Raw genomic sequence first — 20,346 nt, forward strand, 5'->3', positions numbered from 1 at the left:
TGCACCTGCACAGGGCCGCCAAACCCCAGGGGCCGCCATGTCTCCAGTCGATGAAGGGGGCCCCTCAGCTGAAGGGGGCCCCTCAGCTGAGCTCTCGGTAGAGAGCTGTCTCTCTCTCTCTAAAGCAGCTGCTGCTGTCTGCAGCCTGCTCCTCGCGCTGCTGACCTTTGACTGAAGAGAAACAAAGTATCAACTTCCATTGTTTCTCTTCAGTCAAAGCCACGAGCCAGGCCCGGTAAGAGGAGGGGGTGGGGGCCCTAGGATGGTGCATTCTCCTCAGGGCACTATTCCTTTGAGAAGGGAGGAGGCCAGGGCTGTCTGTGAGGGGTGAGGGGTTGTCAGGGTTTGGGGGCCTACATGGGCTGGGGACCTCTTAATGTGATTGTGGCACCCTTAAAAAAACTGCTTCCCTGCCTCCCCCTACAAGTTATCTAAAGACACAATTAAAATGCTGAAGCTGGCTCTGTGTTTCCACATCAGCATTTTAAAAGCATGCTTCCATTTTCTGGATGATTTTAGCCGGCTCGACTACGCATGTCTAACATGCGAAAGTGAAAGCGATTTGCACACCCCTCTTGAGTGGGCCTCGGTAAATGTGGAGAGCTGGCATACTGGCATGTGGCGAAGACGCAGTGTTCTGCTGTGTGCCTTGTGCACAGGTTGGCACATGGTGAATTATAATCATTAGAAAGAACGCTCCAGATGCAGAAGCACTTCCTCAGCCACCAAGTCTGGGACAAGGAACGAGACAGTGAGTACGTTTATTTTTATTGTTGAAAGGTGAAACAGAGGTCTCGGTGGAATGGGATAAGGGGCCTGCAAGTAAGGGAAGATTATCTCTGTTCAGACAGCCTGTAGGTCCTTTCTCCAATATACGTGCCTGTGTAATATAGTTTGTAATCACTGTGACATTTTTAGGAACTTTTATACATAATAGAAATTGTGTTTTCCGACAAGTCATGGTTCTTTTAAACAAAATACAATTTTAATTGCTTGCTTTATCGTAGTCCGTTTCACGCTCACCCTGACATCTGTTTAAGTCCTCCGAGTCATTTATTATTCTCTCGGTGTACCAAGTCAACCTTCCCTCTGAGTTCGGTAAGCTGAGTTACAGTGACAATCGTTATGTACAGCACATAGAGGTGTCAAAATGGCATTTGTACAAACATTAATTTTATTGTGAGAGAAAAGCATCCTCATTAAAACATGAATGCGTGTGAGGGTGATGTGCTCTCTGCCCACCCTTGTTTGGCCGATATATTGTTGGTAGTTCTTAGTATTTAGTGTGCATCCTTGGCTTGGGATGGTGGCACTTTCCTTGTATAGCCAGAGTACATATGGATACTGGATGAAAACTGCAAACTGATAGTAGAGCACCTGCCATGCATTTACTAAAAATAAAAAGCTTGTCTATTAGGTCAAAATTATTTTGTTTGAAGAAAGTGATCAGCTTACGTTTTGGAGTCCAGGCGGAGGGGGAGAAGGGTGCAAGGCAGAGGGGAGAAGGGTGCAAGGCAGAGGGGAGAAGGGTGGAAGGCAGAGAGGAGAAGGGCGCAAGGCAGAGAGGAGAAGGGCGCACGGCAGAGAGGAGAAGGGTGCACGGCAGAGAGGAGAAGGGCGCAAGGCAGAGAGGAGAAGGGTGCACAGCAGAGAGGAGAAGGGTGCAAGGCAGAGAGGAGAAAGGTGGAATGCAGAGAGGAGAAGGGCGCAAGGCAGAGAGGAGAAGGGCGCAAGGCAGAGAGGAGAAGGGTGCAAGGTAGAGAAGGGTGCAAGGCGGAGGGGAGAAGGGGAGAAGGGTGCAAGGCAGAGAGGAGAAGGGTGCACGGTAGAGAAGGGTGCAAGGCAGAGGGGAGAAGGGTGCAAGGCAGAAAGGAGAAGGGTGCACGGTAGAGATGGGTGCAAAGCAGAGAGGGAGAAGGTTGCAAGGCAGAGGGTAGAAGGTTGCAAGGCAGAGAGGAGAAGGGTGCAAGGCAGAGAGGAGAAGGGTGCAAGGCAGAGGGGAGCAGGATGCAAGGCAGAGAGGAGAAGGGTGCAAGGCGGAGGGGAGAAGGGTGCAAGGCAGAGGGGAGAAGGGTGCAAGGCAGAGAGGAGAAGGGTGCAAGGCAAAGGGGGGAAGGGTGCAAGGCAGAGAGGAGAAGGGTGCAAGGTGGAGAGGAGAAGGGTGCAAGGAAGAGGGGAGAATGGTGCAACGGGGAGGGGGAGAAGGGTGCAAGGCGGAGGGGAGAAGGGTGCAAGGCAGAGAGGAGAAGGGTGCCACGGGGAGGGGAGAAGGGTGCAAGGCAGAGAGGAGAAGGGTGCAAGGCAGAGAGGAGAAGGGTGAAAGGCAGAGGGGAGAAGGGTGAAAGGCAGAGGGGAGAAGGGTGCAAGGCAGAGAGGAGAAGGGTGCACGGTAGAGAAGGCTGCAAGGCAGAGAGGGAGAAGGTTGCAAGGCAGAGGGTAGAAGGTTGCAAGGCAGAGAGGAGAAGGGTGCAAGGCAGAGGGGAGAAGGGTGCAAGTCAGAGAGGAGAAGGGTGCAAGGCAGAGAGGAGAAGGGTGCAAGGCAGAGGGGAGTAGGATGCAAGGCAGAGAGGAGAAGGGTGCAAGGTGGAGAGGAGAAGGGTGCAAGGAAGAGTGGAGAATGGTGCAACGGGGAGGGGGAGAAGGGTGCAAGGGGGAGGGGAGAAGGGTGCAAGGTGGAGAGGAGAAGGGTGCCACGGGGAGGGGAGAAGGGTGCAAGGCAGAGAGGAGAAGGGTGCAAGGCAGAGAGGAGAAGGGTGCATGGTAGAGAAGGCTGCAAGGCAGAGAGGGAGAAGGTTGCAAGGCAGAGGGTAGAAGGTTGCAAGGCAGAGAGGAGAAGGGTGCAAGAGGAGAAGGGTGCAAGGCAGAGAGGAGAAGGGTGCACGGCAGAGAGGAAAAGGGTGCACGGCAGAGGGGAGAAGGGTGCTCCAAGCACGGTACGACCACTCTTATTACGAAGGGATACTCCAAGCAAGGTTCGACCACTCTTATTATGAGGGGATACTCCAAGCAAGGTATGACCACTCTTATTACAAGGGAATACTCCAAACCAGGTATGACCACTCTTATTACAAGGGGATATTCTGTGATCCGGGTAATGCATCCTGCTTTAGTGTCCAGAATCTGCTAAATGCCAGAGCACCGGCTGCTTGAATGAATTGTGTGATCGTGGGCAATATTTCAAAGTCTGGTAAATACTGTGAAAGCTGAGAGGCCTGGCTAAGTTTGCACTGCCCGTCATACAAGAAACACTGCTCTCCACTGATGTGGCTCCTTTTTTTAATGCTTAGCCAAGGGATACGTAGCCCCCCCCCCCCCCCAACCCCCACCCACACACACACAAACCCCTTTCTTTGCATAACGCTGGCACACACTTGGACAAAACTCTAGCCTTTCCACACTCTGGCATAGTATCAAGCAATGGCACGTAAAGGAGTGTTTGTCATTAAGTCGAGGGAACCTACAATAAATCAAATATTTGAAATAGAGGATGAATCATTTCCTTTTACTATTTATTGACTGTTCAGGTATCTTAGTTCACAGGATTCCACCATAAAAGGGCACCAGGTTGCACCCAGAGTACTCCAAAATTGGGGCGCTGCTAGGCGAGAGGGGAGAGACAAATTGGCAAAATTAAATTTTATCTGTGGCTCTGAAAATCTTTCCACCAAAGATGTGAATAGCCAGAATGCTACGGCAAGGAATATTTTAAAACTCTGGATATTTGACTCATGTTCTCAATATTTTTCATATTGTTTTCCAATTCACTGCCGCATTATAGTTAAGTTCGCCGTGCAGTGTGTGGCATTGCGCCCTAATTTTCCCCAAAAGAACCTTTGGCTATTTTCCAACCCATTTTCTGCATTTCTGGAAACTCGCAACTACTATGTGTTCATGTACAGGACCTGGTGGAAGACCCTTATCGCTCCTTCTGCATGAAATACTCGGCTCCCCCACCCACCCCACGACCCTTTTAACCTCTCTTTCAGTAAAAAAATGAAAACATTTTCCTTCATTTGTCAGCGTAGGTAAATCCACAGTTTGATATCTCAACGCCACCAAACCCTTAGTGTTACACATTTTGCCAAGAAACTCTAAATTGAATAATAGAAAACAAAATAATAATAAAAAGCAACATTTAGGCTTGGATAACGTATTCAAAGATAGACCTCCTTTAAAATTTCTATAGAAATCTGAGCTAATGGCCCTAGATTTTTTCTCTTTTGCATTACATGTTTCAAATCATGTACAGAAAAGCTCTGTGATGCAATATCAATGGGAAACTGCGTGCTATAAAAAAACAAGCATTTGCAATCCAACAGGTATCGCATTATTAAAGTTTTAGCTATTGGTGTTGCATTCTTTAGCAATGCCAGTAGCTAAAACTTTAATAATGCGAGACCTATTGAATTTCAAATGCTTGTTACCAATTGCCTCTATTGTGTGCATGCCTTCTGTGGCCTCTTTTTATAAGTTTTAATACACAATGGGATTGTGCAGCAGGAGAACACTACTAGCAGTGAAGTGCTTATGCAGAACCGTTTATTGCAGCGAGCAGTGCCCACTCTTTTCAGGGAGCGTTGTCCCCAATGCAGTGCAGGGAGCAGTGCTCATGCACGGCAGGCAACGGTCACTACAAGAACACTGCCCCTTAACTGCGTAGTCGGGTGTCTACTCTCTTTAGGAAGCCACGCCAAATCACTACTGGTGGCAGTGCACGTGCACCGATGATGTGAGCTCAAATGCACTTCGTGGTCTTGTGTCGATTTACTGCTGAGACGGCTTTATTTCACTTAAGGAAATACTGGCCATAGCAGTGCAGGGCTCAGTGTTCCTTCACAACAGGGGGCAGTGTCCGTTTACTACGAGGGGCAGTGTGAATTTATGCAGGGTGTAGTTCCAGAGTTACCGTATGCATTGTCCTAAATTGTTGACATAATACAGAATATTGACTTATTCGGCCAGAGGGGATTGTTCGGTGTCGTTGGGGTGCCTGTCCCACAGAACGTTAGAGCAGCCAGGGATGGTTTTTCAGTGCCAGGGGTTTTCTGTGCTATTTGCAGATGTTTCAGCCTGGTGCTCTGTCAGAGGCTGCCTAAACGCAGCAAGGTATTTTTGTCAGAAGTTACACTTTATCTTGCCTACAGAACTTCGCAGTTTTTATGTGAAATGCCAGATTTATTTTTACTCCATAAGCACCAACCCATTTTTTTCAGTGTATACAGAATCCCGTTTGTACACAGATAATAAGATGCTTTCGAGGTTCAACAACGCAACCAACGCTGTTGGCGCATTTCGAATGTCAAAATCGATGCATATCCCATTGTAACTTTTTCTTGCAGAACGTGTTGTATGTTATTGTTCGTATGTTGCCATTTTCATGTTTTAATGCCCCACTACAGTTGTTTAACAGAGTGGGCCTGTGGTATGCTCACTACTACCTCTTCTTGTTTTCTCTGCCATTTGTCTCATTGTTTGTCTGTAAGTGAATGTCATCACCCCGAGCAACACACGCACGGCTTCAGTTGTGCTGTAAACGTGTAATCACATAGTGCACACCTTGGTCTGAGGCTTCTCCCGAGCCAGACATAGCAGGAGCCCGGAGCGTCGCTGCCATTACCTGATCCAGACTGCACTGAATACGCGCTGCATTTACAACTCTACAGGTCGAAGTGCAGAGCAGTAAGCATGAGCACAGGGGCGGGGGTAAAAGGTGAGGATATCGGGCGACCACTAAATTGCATTAGAACACCTGTTCTGTTGCACCGCCTGCCCTTCTCGCTCTCGCGCATGCGTCGGCTGTACACTTGTATACGTCAGGGCACTTTATGATTAACGAGTCTGAAAAGAGATTTTACTCTCGAGAGCAGTGTCGGTTTCCTGACAAAGAGATTGGGAGAGAGTGGAAGCGAGAGATAGACATGGATGACATTTTGGGGGTGCCCAGAGGAAGCACCTGCTACAGTGTGTTGCCTTTTGACCTCCACCTTGCCCTTTGGTGACCGGTCTCCTTAGCAAAGTCCTTCCCCCATCCCCTACGTTTACCCCTCCCCCAACCACACACACACACACAAACACACCACACACATTCAGCTTATGAAGAGAGAGAGATAAGAACAGAAACTAAAGAGGGCCCATGGAGCTTTGTTTACTTTTCTGTTGTCTCCATTTCTTGCTCTTTCCATAACACCTCAAGCAGTAAATAAGAGGCCGTCGAAAGTCCAAGGTTGGACACGCCTGTGATGTCACTGGGTGTGAAAGGGACTGACATGTCGCTTTTGTCACCAATAACATTTTGGCGAATCGATGTCCATGAGGGTCCGGACCCCCTCTTCCGGGGCCCCCACCTACGCTCCCTGCACAGGGCCATCATGAGCCTAGAGCCGGCCCTGCTCCGTTCTTTACACGGTGCCTCTGCCCTATTCAGAACTGCCTCTCGCCTGGAAGGGAGCGTGGATGGCTCCCTGACACAAACAGACGGGAGCCGGCTGCATCGGATGCCGCTGGTAATCCCAATATGGCCGTACGCGGCCCTGCAAACCTGCTTCAGCATTGTATTACCCCCCATCCCCTGCCACCTTCTTGTATCTGCTGGGGGCAGGGCCGTTTCTACCATTAGGCAAGACTAGGTGGCCGCCTAGCTTTACTTTCGTAGGTTCAAATAAAAAAAATCCCTCTTTTGCCGCCCTAGCCCTTTTGCCGCCGTAGGCGGCCGCCTAGTCTTGCCTAATGGTAGAAACGGCTCTGGACGCACCCCCTCTCTGAACAGACACTGAAGACCTGGCTTTTCCACTGAATGGAGCGTCTCAACCCCCCCTCCTCCTCCCCGCGCCTTGAGACCCTCATGGGTGAGTAGCACGCTGTACAATCCCTTGATTGATTGATTGATTGTTTGAATATTTGGTGGGAAAGTTTCTCTTTCCTCCAATATTTTAGGTTTGGAGTTATAAAAGTAAAATTTGACCTTTCAGTGTCTGTCACACCCACTGCTGCCCTAAGGGCACAGCTCAGGGCAAGAAACATGAACAAGAGGCAGCTATGCGTGTCTCGGTTGGGACAGAAGGCTTGTGACACTGAAGGCCCACAAGTTCGTGTTTGGAGGCTCACACTGCTGAGGGCATGTAAAGGATAGAAAACATGAATGCATAGGGAAGTCAGTTTGGCAGAGTGGGAAGTGAAAACTAATTCTTTTCAGCCCTGAAGTGTGCAAGGGACGTAGTGTCACACATCCCACATATCTACATTATTTGAAATGGTTTCATGGGAGGGGGCAATCAGGAGCATGCTCCTTATCATAAATCCTGCACACAAATACAAGCACCAATTCCGCTCCCCCATTCAGTCAGCTGACCACGTGTGCAACCGTGGCACTTAGGTGGAATGTAGGGAGAGGACTCTTTAATATTCACTTCAAAGTGACAAGAGAAACAGAAGTTATGGTGAAATACCCCCATCTGAAGACTTAAGAAATAATGATTAGCTATTGTATTAAATGAAAACTGTAATTACATCAGTTGCCCATAATACTTTGCATTTTTTTTTAAACGATTTTTATTGCAGATACTCAGACATAATAAGGATTACATTGGCAATGTTATTCAGGCAAGACAGTTACATATTGAAATACAGTGCACGTAACCCCCGGTGCCGCATCGACGCATAGTCCAGAGGTCAGTCTGACCGTAACTTCGAGTCCTTCTCGGTGCACCACTGCCGAAACATAATTGGTGGCCACATTAGCCATCTGGGCATCTGCTTTTTAGGTTTTGTTGAACTCCCCCCCCCCCCCCCCCCCCAACAAGCATTATTATGAATAGAAAGTCGGTAAAACATCTTCTCAATCAAAACTAAACCTTACAGTCATGTTAAGGGCACATACAGTTCCCGCCAACCCCATCCCTCCTCCCCATACCTGGTAAACAAGCGGTATGAAGACATTCAAGCAAGCATTGCGTGATAGTGTCTATTCCTAACATGTCCCCTCATTCTCAACTCGCTCACCCTCCTATTTCGGAGCCCACTCACGAGCCTCCCTCCCCAAGCCCACTATCCAACCCATGATATTGTCTCCACTTTGACCAGACCCTTTTAAACTTTTTCGGGCAACCTCTTGATTTATACGTCACTTGCTCTGCCGCCATGTAAAGGTCTAACCCCCTTCTCCATTCCTCCATAGTGGGTACGGTCACAGCCCCCCAATATTTTGCGACGTCACGTTTTGCTACTACTAGGGCTAATGTCAGGAACACCAGTAAGGGGCGGGGGAGGTCAACATCATTAGTCATTCCCAAGATGGCCAGTTTGGGCTCCTGATCGAGCGGCACAGACAGGACCTCCCGCAGTTTGGTGAAAATGAGCGTCCAGTAGGATTGTATTTTATCACAAGCCCATAATATGTGGAAGAAGTCCCCTCCCTCACGGTGGCATCTGAGGCACCTATCGTCTGGTGTCTTCCCCATTTTGAACAATCTCACTCTATCAAAGTACGTCCTGTGGAGCACGTTATATTGGATCAGGCGGAGCCGGGATTTGATAGCCACCTCCCTCGGGTGCATGAGGATTAGGTCCCAGTCAATATCTTCCAGTGTCCCTACTTCCTGTTCCCAAGTGGCCCTAAGCTTTGCCAGGTCTCCCAGCATGTTGTTTGTGAGTGTTTTGTATGTGAGTGACACAGCCTTGTTTGGTATCTGCTCCTGTAGCAGTCTGCCTTCCAGAGGCGCATATTCTGGCAGACCCTCTAGGGTCAAAGCCTGCGCCCTCCATGCATGGCGCAGTTGAATGTATATAAAAAACTGCGAGCGATGGAGCCCATATTCCGCCCTCAAGGTTGCGAAGGATTATAGTTCCCCCCTGGCGATGACATCTCCCACCGTGGAAATTCCAATGTCGTCCCATTGCTTAAATCCTGTGAGTTTGTGGAGCTCGGAAAGCCACGCGCAGTGCCAGAGTGGGGTCTGTCGGGCGGGCTTCCTATCCCATCCCGTGCGTCTCGTGGCCACTCTCCAAGCCCGGAGTGTAATATTTGTGGCCGGAAGTAAGGACCTCCTCGCCGCACCACCATATAAGTACGAAAGCAGATTACGTAGGGACAGTTTGGTACGTTCCAGTGCAAACGTAGGGTGGTCCGCCGGGGCGTGAAGCCAGTCGTTAATGGGGGACAGGTGCTCCGCCCAATAGTACGCCTCAAGGTTTGGTAGCGAGATCCCCCCGCTGTACTGGTGGCGTTGGAGGGGGGTCAGCGCTATTCTCGGCTGCTTACCCAACCATATAAAAGATCTGAGGTCGGCGTGTATTCTGCGGAGGAGGCCGTCCGGAATCGGATAATATTAATTCTGTAGGGCATATAAATATTTGGGCAATATAATCATTTCATACATCGCCGCCCTACCTAGGAACGTCAGAGGGAGCTGGCACCACCGGGCCATATCAGCCGCGGAATTCACGAGTATTCTTTCAACATTTCTGAGATGCGACAGTTGCCTATCCAGCGTGATGAATACTCCCAGATATTGGAAGCCTTCCGCGGACACCACCAATCTATCCGGAAGGGCCCCCTCACTCGTGTCACCTCTGGGGTCGAAAAGGACGGACTTGTGCCAATTTATTGCGTATCCAGAGTAGCTGCCATAGCTGTCCAACTCCCGGAACAATTCAGGCACTGAGGTCTGTGGATTAGTGATATAGAGGAGTACATCGTCCGCGTAAAGGGACAGTTTCTCCTGCGGACCGTCTGCGTCCGTAAGTCGGAAGCCGGAGATCCTCTGGTTTTGCCTAATCCTGGCCGCCAGTATCTCAATGGTCAATGTGAAGAGAAGCGGCGACAGGGGACATCCTTGTCTGGTGCCTCTTTGGATCGAGATTTTGCAGGAGAGCCTCCCGTTCATCCGCACATTGGCCCTCGGGTTGGTGTAGAGCAAGTGTACCCATGAGCGAAATTTGGGGCCGAGACCAAATTTTTCCAAGGCGGCCTCAAGGAACGGCCAGTGCACGGAGTCGAAGGCCTTTTCAGCATCCAAGGAAAGGAACCAATGGGGCGGGTCCCTATCCCTCACCTCCTGCAGCCAGTTGTGCGTGCGCCGGAGGTTGAATTTCGTGGCCCTATCCGGCAGGAAGCCGGTTTGGTCTAAGTGTATCAGGGCAGGTAGGACTGTTCTAAGGCGTCGCGCCAGGATTGTGGCAAGGAGTTTCACCTCCGTATTCAGAAGGGAGATGGGACGGTAGGATGCGCAGTCTCCCCGCGGTTCGCCCTCCTTGTGGATAGGGACTATGGTCGCCAGGGTGAGGTCAGAGGGGAAACCTCCTTCCTTATATGCTTCAAGGAAGAGATTTTTCAGGTGTAGAGCCAGTATGTCGGCCGTGCACTTAAAGAATTCCGGGGGGAAACCGTTAGGTCCCGGCACCTTACCCGGCTTTAGTCCGGCAATGGCGGTTTTGACTTCTTCCAAGGAGATATCGGCCTCTAACGCAGGTAGGGCCTCAGCTTCTACCACCGGGAGGTCGACCTGTGACATATAGAGAAGTGAGTCCTCACACGAGCCCAGTTGTCTGGCCTCGTAAAAGCGTTCGTAGTAAGCTGCGAACGCATCCGCAATGTGGAGGTCTGAGCACACTGTCCTCCCCCTCTCGTCAGTAACTTCATCTACCCACCGCGCCGCCCTCTCCCTAAGGCTAAGCCAGGCTAAAAGTTTGCCGGACTTATCCCCCACATCGTAAAGACGGTGTAAAGGTTCTGCGTTCTCGCCTCGTCCGACACCAAGTCTCGATAGCGTCTTTGATTGTCCAGCAGCTTACGCAAGGTAGTCGTACATTTAGTGCACTAATGGTCCCTCTCCAACTCCACTATAGTGCGTTCTACAGTCTCCACCTCTTCCAGTAGTCTCTTCCTCTCCTCCCTCAATCTGCCATTTATCCTGTCTCTCATCACCGGTTGCAGCGCTTCCCACAGGGTTACCGCCGAGTCTACCGACCCCTCATTTTCAGCCAGGTAGACCCGAGCATCCGCTCTAACGCCTTTAAGTATTGTCTTGTTCGCCAGGTACCAAGCGGCAAGGCGCCACGTGGCCTCTTTCTTGTGGCCAGACCGGCCCATCGATATGAGCAGTGGCGAGTGGTCTGAAAGGCCCCTTGCTAAATATTCCGCCGTGCCGTCCATAGTCAGTTCCTGCCTAGGCATAAAGACATAATCTAGTCTGGAAAACACTTTGTGTGCCGCCGAGTAAAAGGAATAGGCCATAGTGTTCGGGTGTAACAGTCGCCATACATCGGTCAGGCCTAACTCTGATACCATTTGAGCCAGGGGAGTCTGAGTACCTTGGTTGCTAGACGCTCCTGATCTATCCATACCCCTGTCCATCACATCATTGAAATCACCCCCCACTATCTGTATTGTGTCTGAGGTGTCCAAGAGTATGGTCGCTAACAACTTTAGCGTGTTTGCCTGTAGTTTAGGTGGTGCATATACTGAAACTAGGGTGTAAGTACGTCTGCGCCAGGACCCCTGCACTCCTACACATGTTCCCAGTGGGTCTCCCCACATCCGTGTGACATGGAAGGGGAAAGTATTCTTAACAATAATCGCCACTCCCCTGGAGTCAGTTGTGTATCCCGCATGGCCCAATACCTTATATCTACCCCGTGCTATGAATGCACAAGCCGTGCCCCTCAGATGTGTTTCCTGCAAGAAAATTATGTCAGGGCCTATTCTCTTATGAAAGTTGTTCACCAGACCTCGCTTAATTTTGTTACCCAGACCATTTACATTCCACGTCAGTACATTCAGTTTTTCAGTGGCCATGGGTACGACAGTAAGGCATTTGTACTCCAGGCCGAGGGGCCACGCAGGTGGGCGAGCGCCCATAACAAAAGAACCAAAGAATGTGCCAATCCCCATGACTGTGCTCACCTAACATCGTATCTCTCCCCACCTCCCCCCCTTAAACAACCAAACTGTACGAACAACCCCCACGCCCCCCAACCCCACGCCACCTGTACCCCCCGGCCATCCCGCCCGTACAACCATCGACGGTTCGGACTACCAGGCAGCAAGGTCTGTCGCCCACCCCTCAAACAACCCCTGCTAAGAAATGTCTAGCTGTCCAAATTCAAGTCTTGAAGAGGTGTGTGCCCACCCCAAAGAACAAAAAGAGTTACTTGCGTGCCCCAGAGCAAAGAACTGCTATGTTGAATCTCAGTCCCGTAGCTTCTCAGGAGTGGGAGTCTTGCGTGTCAGGGTCAGTAGCCTCCGCGTTGCCCGGCACTCCCTGTTCCAAATCTCGGATGGCAACAGCTAGTGGGTGTAAGGATTGCTCCGTCTGTTCTTCCATATCCGAGATATTCGTACCATCCTCATGATCCGTCGCATTTTCTGATTCTGGGAGCAGGCACCTGAATCTCGACCCCCGAGAGGGATCCCCAGTGGTAGCAGCGGCGCCATCTTCTCGAACTCCTCCGGTCGCTACCTGCTGAGGCGGGTAAGGTGTTCGTTGTGAGTGCCTGCCCGTCCGGTGATGTCGTGTCCTCTGTGACCCTTTCGGGCTTCTCCTGAAGTTGGCCGCCGCCTGCTCATCTCGGATTCTGCGACCCTCCTCTTCCGCCTCCCTTAGTAGTGGTCTCTCCTCCAGCCAGTGCCAGGCCTCCTCTGGGCGGTTGAAGAAGTGCGACTTGCCTTTGAACAGGACTTTCAGTTTCGCAGGAAAGAGTAGCATATAGGATATGTTCAGTTCTCGTAGTTTGGCCTTCACAGTGTCATACGAGCGTCTTTGCTTTTGCACATCCTGGCTATAATCAGGGAAGATCATGACGACGGTGTTCTCAAACTTGATTTCCTCCATTTTCCGGGCTTCTCTAAGGATGAGATCCCTGTCCGCATAGTTGAGAAATCTCGCAATGATTGGGCGAGGTCTCGCTCCCTCCGGTGGTCTGGCAAGGAGCGCCCTATGCGCTCTCTCAATCACAAAACAGTTGGAGAAGTGAGCTCGGGGGAACATAGTCGTCAGCCAGGAGTGAAGGAAGGCTGCAGTGTCGGCCTTCTCGATTCCTTCCCTCAGGCCCACAAAGCGCAGGTTGTTTCTGCGTGCCCTGTTCTCCGCATCGTCCACTCGCCACAGCAATTGTCTATGGGAGGCCTGCAATTCCGCCATATCTTTTTTGAGGGAGGTAACGGAGTCTTCCGTTTCCGAGATCCTGGTCTCTTGCGTGCCCACTCTGTCAGATAGGTTCCTGAAATCTTGACGTAGTAGGAGGACTTCAGAGCCCACCTCCCCGATCTTGGTCTCAAGGGCCGCTCTAGAGTTCTGGATGTCGGTTCGCGAGGCTTGGATCGCCTCCAGGAGCATAGCGGTGTCTGGTTGTGGTTCTCGGGCACCCACGGCCGCGTCCCCGCGCGCCCGCGTAGTGGTGGTGTAGGTCTCAATTGATTCCTGCCTGGCAGGTTTTGACACTGGGTCTCTCTTGCCCATGTTGTCCGCTGAAGGGCCCCCCGATGTTGGGATCCGGAGCAGGGGGGAGGGGGGCAGTGGCCACAGCCTCCCAAGATGGTATCAGCACAGGGCTGGGATCAGCCTCGTGGTCCCCTCGCACCGCCGGGAATTCTCCGCACTACTCCCCGTCCAGTGGTCCCCTCGCAGGGTGGTCAGAGCCAGCCCGGACCCCCTCCTCGATGTGAGGTCTCCGATGGTTCCCCGCGCTCTCCGGGGGGGGGGAGGGGGGGCGGGCGAGGAGCCCGAGTTCACCACAGTAAGGCCCCAATCCGCTTGCCACCTCCGGATCCAGGGCAGGGTCTCGTAGTTTTCATACTGCCGCCGTTGATGGGGGGGGGGGGGGGGGCAGGATGTCCGCGGCCCCCACAAAGCAGCTCCAGGCCCAGGGGAGTGTAACCCCACGCAGGTCTCGCAGGACGGGCAGCTTACTCAGCGGGCAGCAGGTAGCAAATCCAGGCCCCGGCTTCACAGGCCCCAGCCCGTCTGCAGGATGTACACTACCCGGGAGCCTCCCTGCGGCCCTCACAAAGCAGCGCCAGGCCCAGGGGAGTGTAGCCCCGCTCAGGGCTCGCAGGCCCGGCAGCTCACTCGGCGGGCAGCAGCCAGCAAGTCCAGGCCCAGGCTTCACAGGCCCCAGTCCGTCTCCGCTCCCGGGGCTGCCGGAGCGTCGGGGGGGGGGCTCCCCAGCAGGGAGGTGAGGCCCAGGGTCGTCCGCTGTCGCGTGGGTGGGGGGGGGTCCCCCGCTGCCCTCACCTCCTCACCTCCTCGTCAGCCGATGGTCCCGATGACTCCGGGTGCCGCCATCTTGGCATCCAGGGTCTTCGGCCCCGGGGGCAAACCGCCGAATATCTCGCCTCCGCTTGGGTGCAGGACGGAGCCGGCGGGCTTTCCAGGTGCCTCACCCTTTCCGATGCCTCCTCAGCCGATTTTTCCCCAGTTGCACGCTTTCAGGTAGTTAGAGTGCCGGATCTATTGCAGTCTTGCCAGGAGCTGCGCTGAGGCACGTCTTACTCAGCCATGCAGCTGGCCACGCCCCCCAATACTTTGCATTATTGAGCCATGCCCGATAGTTATTTAGGTTATGCTTTCCTAAACTTTGCAGAATGCCTGAGCATACTGTCAAAAAGGAAATATATACTTGAATGGTAGCTAAGCAAAGTTGATAGTGATGTGCCTACTGTAGTATTAAAACCTAGTAATTTCCTATCAATTTTATTAATCTTTTTTAACATTTTAAGAATGTTTTTAAAAAAACAAAATGTATACAGCGTAGTGTACATACATAGATTTGTATTGCTTATTATTTATTTTATCTACTGTATTTTAGAACCTTTATGTATATTCATTCGAATTTTTAGCCATGATGTAATATCGTTAATAATATTGTGTCTTTTATGATCGAAATGATCGAAATAAAGACTGTTTTGACATGGCTTGACTTGAAGCACCCCATCCTTATTCACTACACTGCGAAGGAAATATTCAAACTGTTTCTGGTGGGGAAGGAGAATACGATGGTGCTGTGGCAGCCTTTGAGGCACAAGTCAACCCTCAGTTTAACCCGGACAATGAGAGGTTTGTACTTAGACAGGCCCAACAGATGGGGGGTGAATGCATCAACAGTTTTTATGCATGCCCCAGGGAACTGGTGAGCACCTGTAGAAATGATGATCCTTTGAAGGTAGTAACGGGCGTAGGTTCACTTCTACTTTAATTTGTATCTATATGGACACAATTTCAATGTAGGTACTGACCACAAACAGCTTATTCCATTACCTTCCATGCATTGAGAAATGGGCCTTTCAACTACAAAAATGATGTCTCAGTATTGCCTTTGGGCCAGGCATTAATATTCCTCTGAACTACTACTGGTAGCTCAGGATTTTGAAAAGGAGCTGCTATCATGAAATACAGAAGACCGTCCAGTTTGTGACGCAGGCAACATTCCCCTAAGACACAACAACTAACAAAATGGTAACCACCACAAACAATGATACCTTTCTTCAGTTGGCCTGTCCCACCTTTTGGATTAACTACTGGAATACATTCCTAGAAGGACACCTAAACAAGGATGCCAAAACTCAGGAGACGCTCATTGCATTGTGGTCTGTACCACGTGAGGTGAGCAGCACAGGAGGAGTGTTGACCCTTAAGTAATTGTTCCCGGTAGCCTAAGCAGAAAGTTTGTCCAGCTTGCACATCAAATACATCAAGCCATCAAAGCCAGGCTGAGGGACTAGATATGGTACCTGGACATGGATGAAGAACCTGTGGAACTAATCAATGATTGTGAGTTATGTAAGGCTACCGAGGAAGGTTCTCGCCTGGTTCACGGCCAATGAAAGAGTATGAGAGACCACATTCACCAATGTCAGTGGTCGTTTGTCCACTTCCTAACCACAACTATTGATGCTCATGGAAGCCTGCACGAACTACCCAGTGGTGTAGATAGTTGACTCTATATCATGTAAGAATATAATGCCTGAAGAAAATCCTAGTGGTTGACAGCCTCTGAACATCACCAAGACAGACAATGAGTTTCCCGTTCAAAGCAGATTTTTGACATAGCTTTAAATACAGGGGGTTGACCACCAGAAAATAACACCCACAGGTCAACAGGGAGTAAGAGCGATTTATGAGGACTCGCAAGAAAATGTTGAGAAGCAGCGTTGAGTGACAGGAAGACAGTGAATGTTCTTTTTTGTTAAATCATTTTTTTATTTAAGAGAAAGAACACAGATTACAAATATAATAATACGTTCATATAGAGAGAAATGTAACAAAAAATGTACAATAATATAATCTATACACAATCAAATGAAGTAAATGACGTGAGAGTCTGACTTCACTTCAGTAATGTAGGAGATGACGTGGCTGCTCCAAATAACTCCAGTATAATAATGCTGAATTTGTACGGCTTAATGTTTTTCTCATGAGCCTGTTGCGAATGTTGGGGTTTGACAAATACTAAGGCAGCCTTGTTTTAATTCCACTAAATACCTGTTTCTGACCCCCCCCCCCCTCCTAGACTTCCTGTCTCTTTATCCCCTCGCTCTTGAAGGTTCTTTTTCATCTCTACTTCCTCCCTTGGCCTCTGCTTTACTAGCTTTCTCTTCCTCTTTCGTTCAATTTTCTGCCTTTCTCGCTCATGTTCAGGGACAAAGTATAATAAAAAACAAGCTAGAGGAGCTTGCACTGGAGGTGAAGGCAAGGGAGAGACATAGGGAAGCAGGTTCAAATACCTGGATTTAGCAGCACCCATTGAATTCTAGCATATCTGGATGTGCCTGGAAAAAGTGTAATGTAGTCTATGTCTACTGTTGTGAAATGCTCCTCTTTCTATCCACGACAGGGTTCACACCATATAAAACTGCAAAAAATAAATAAAATGCGGATTCCTCTAGTCACCCTTGCACTAATTTTATGCCCCCATGGATTAAGGATAAAGTGTTAACCTTTGATGACAGAAATAAATGCACATCTAATTATAATTGGTGAATTGCTGAGTGTGAAAGTGGAGAATCTGGGGTCAGTCCTGGCTTTCATGCTTGACCAAATGTTGTGATAATAGGCAAAAATTTTATTTCAGGATGTGCGCTGCACAAAGCCTCCCTTGTTTTTGACTTATTAGCATTATTAGCTTATTTTGCTCCATTAGTCCTTATCTAGGTCACATTGCGAGGTACATATCACTGGAGCCAAAGGTGAAAGTAGGTCGAGCCAATGGAGAATGTGGGTGGAGCCAGGAAAGGGGGTGGTGGCCTCCTATGAAAACATTTGAGCACTGGCACTTCTTTTTTTTACAAATTAAGCACTGAGACAGAGTACCTAAGAATATATTGTAGATGTTAAATTGAACGTCATATGAAACAATTAAGAGACATTTTGACCAAACCGCTTTCCAAAAAGCAAGAACTTTAGGACAGTAGTAAAGTATATGTATAAAAGATCCTTCAGTAGTAGAAGGTGACAACCAGGATGATGAAATGGATTGATTAAATTTATGAAGGAGAAAGGGAGTAATAACAACTCTATTAAAAATAAAATAAAGGGATTGTGTGATATTGGCAGCCTTGGATGTCTTGAAAAGTTTTTGCCACAATTTGTCCCATTGAGGAATAGATAGTGTATGGATAAATCTTGTTGCCATTCTAACTCAATATTAGATTTGTTCCATGTGCAAGTAGATGTAGATAGAGTTTTATATATAAAGGAAGCACGTTTTCCTCTCAGTGACTTTCTGCTTTTGACAGTGAATGTTCTGTCTACAAATTCCTAACAATGTACAGAAACGGGGGGGAGGAGCCTAACCAGCAACCATGATGGCCGCCTGATCTCTCGGCTCCGCCGACCCTCTTGCTTTTCTCCCGCTTTCCACCTCATCCTGGTATCTATCCTGCTATTGCGTGGAATCGACGGAAACGGGAAGAGACCCCGGATCTATTGGTGTGCTTTCTTGCTGGGTCCCGGCGGTGCGCCTATCGAAACATCTTCACCCCCGCCTCGCGCTGCGCGGCTCCGGCCGGGTCTTTGTTCTCGGACTGGGGCCGGCCTCGCTCACTACAACAGCCGCCGTAGCCGGTGGACCACCCACGGCGGCTCAAGCCTCGTCCTGCTCCCTGTGGCGTGCTTTCTTGTTACAGGGTCTCGCACATCGCCGCTACGGGGAACACATTGTATCGTGTTTTTCACCCGGATACAACTCTACTGGATACTTTGTCTCCCTACGAGCCGGGCTGGGCGCCATCTTACAGGCTAGTCTCCCTTCCTGAAACAGCGGACCCTGGGCTGCTACCGAAGATACAGCTGTCCGCCCACGCCACGCTAATACTTTGCGCCCATGCAGTGTGCCTCCTCTATGCCTCGAGACTGGTTGTGCCATTACTCGGATTTACACGGTGCTCGGCTGGCCATGGATGGTAATGGTGGATGGCTTGACGGGCAGTGCTGCCCTTGTTCGCCGTGTCTGCGGAGGACTACTGAATCCTCTCATCCCAGTGCACCAGTGTTGCTCAGTGATGTGATGTGCGCCCTGGCTGCTCTACGAGCCGCTCTACATTCTGCTGTTCGTGTATTGGGGGACCGGCTGGCTCTGATTTCCCCTGTGGCACCATTGCTTGAACATGGACGCGCCCGGGAGCAGGACACTGTGTCTCATTTTGATACTGCCCTCTGTTGTTCCGCCTCTCCGGCTATCGCTGACACACTGCAGGCGCGAGACCCAATTGCAGCCAAGAGGCCGGCTGTGCTATCCTTGGGGCAGGCTACAGTTACAGGATGTGTGGTGTGGCTAGAGCAGCGTAGCTGGACGCCAAGTCTAGTTTCTCCTCCTGAGGTCCCTGGCGTATCTCGACTCCTCATCCTGATGCGACTCCTATTGACTGGGCTCGCCAATCCCGGAGGAACTCTACTGTGCATTATCCTTTATTATGCCACGGACTCCTGCATGGCTGTGTGTCGGATGGACCTTATGGATCGTCCCCTCGCTCGGATCTGGATATTTGGATTGCCTGCTTCCTTCAAGATGTCTACCGTGAGGCCGGACTCTGTCGCTGCCACATATCGCAGGGGGCAGGGTTGAGTGTGCCCCTCCATTATGTCGGGACTGCTTCACTTGTACTGCTGGGACACTGATTGACTGCCGGGGATACCGACTATGGGTATTGTATTGGTCGCGGGGTCTGGGTTCGGGCGGCCAGAATGAAACGTTATGGTGCTTTAGGGATATTTGCTGGCCCTCCTCCGATCTTCTGTGAATGACGTTTTTTCTTTCTCTTCTCTTTTTCTCTTTCTGTTCTAAATTTCGGGTTTGGTTCGTGGGCAACAGGCACGCAGCTTGGGGGGGGGTAGGCCGTAGCCTCCGCATACGTGCAGGGTGGGGGATGGGGGGTAGGGATTTTGTTTTAGTTTCAGTTTCTATGGGCCTTATTTCTCTTGTCTTTTTCCTTTCTCTCTTTTTCTTTCCTCTCTTTGGGTTGTCAGGTGCTTCGGGGTAGTATTACCTATTCTCTCCGCTGTCGATGTTGTAATTTTTGTGGATTTGGGTGTTCTGAGTCCGTGGGACGGGCGATGGCCAGCGTGTACTGTTTTATTGTGCTATTATCCTGATGGTCACTATCCTCTGTTGCTTTTAATTTTATTCCTCGTTTTGCTCATGACTCGCTGGTTCGTTGCCTGCCATCGCTTTCGGTGGATTGAATGCACCTGATCCTTCTTCTCTACAAAACTTTTAAAATTAACCTCATTCCTCCTGTGCCCGGTGGTCCCGATTTGATCTAGTCACGTCTTAGACAATTATCCTTTGTACATTCCCTGGGACTGCTGAGTTGAAATATCCGTACTTTATGTGCTATTGATTGCTCTCGAGGCCGGCCTGTATGGTTGTAGGCCCGTATTTGTACGCTTGCTATGCACAATAAAGGTTTTCAAAAATGTAAAAAAAAAAAACAAACAATGTACAGAAACACATCTCACTGCACCACCAAGTGATCCTTGAGAGATACAAAACCAGCTGCATCTGATTACACACTGGATGCTGGAGCTACTTAACAATGCTGTATAAAAAACACAAAGAGGATCTGGGTCAAGGGAGAAGGGTGAAACCAATCTCAATACAGTTAGGAGACAAAGGGAGTGTGGCCAATAGACAGTAACAGATGCGAAATAAACCATTGTCACAGTGACTCAAAATCATGAGCTCATCACAAGAACCATGTCAATTATCAAACAAGTGTCTGATAAAGTCAGGTTAGGTGAGACTGCTCAGAGGAAGAGGAGGCAAGACCAATCACAAAAGGGATGTTTAGGCTGAAGTGAACAGCTTTCAGGATTCACAGTTCACGTCACCATCAGTTTTGCCCAAAGAATATAG

The sequence above is a fragment of the Lissotriton vulgaris genome, chromosome 3_1, assembly GCF_964263255.1.
Source record: "Lissotriton vulgaris chromosome 3_1, aLisVul1.2, whole genome shotgun sequence".
Taxonomy (NCBI): domain Eukaryota; kingdom Metazoa; phylum Chordata; class Amphibia; order Caudata; family Salamandridae; genus Lissotriton; species Lissotriton vulgaris.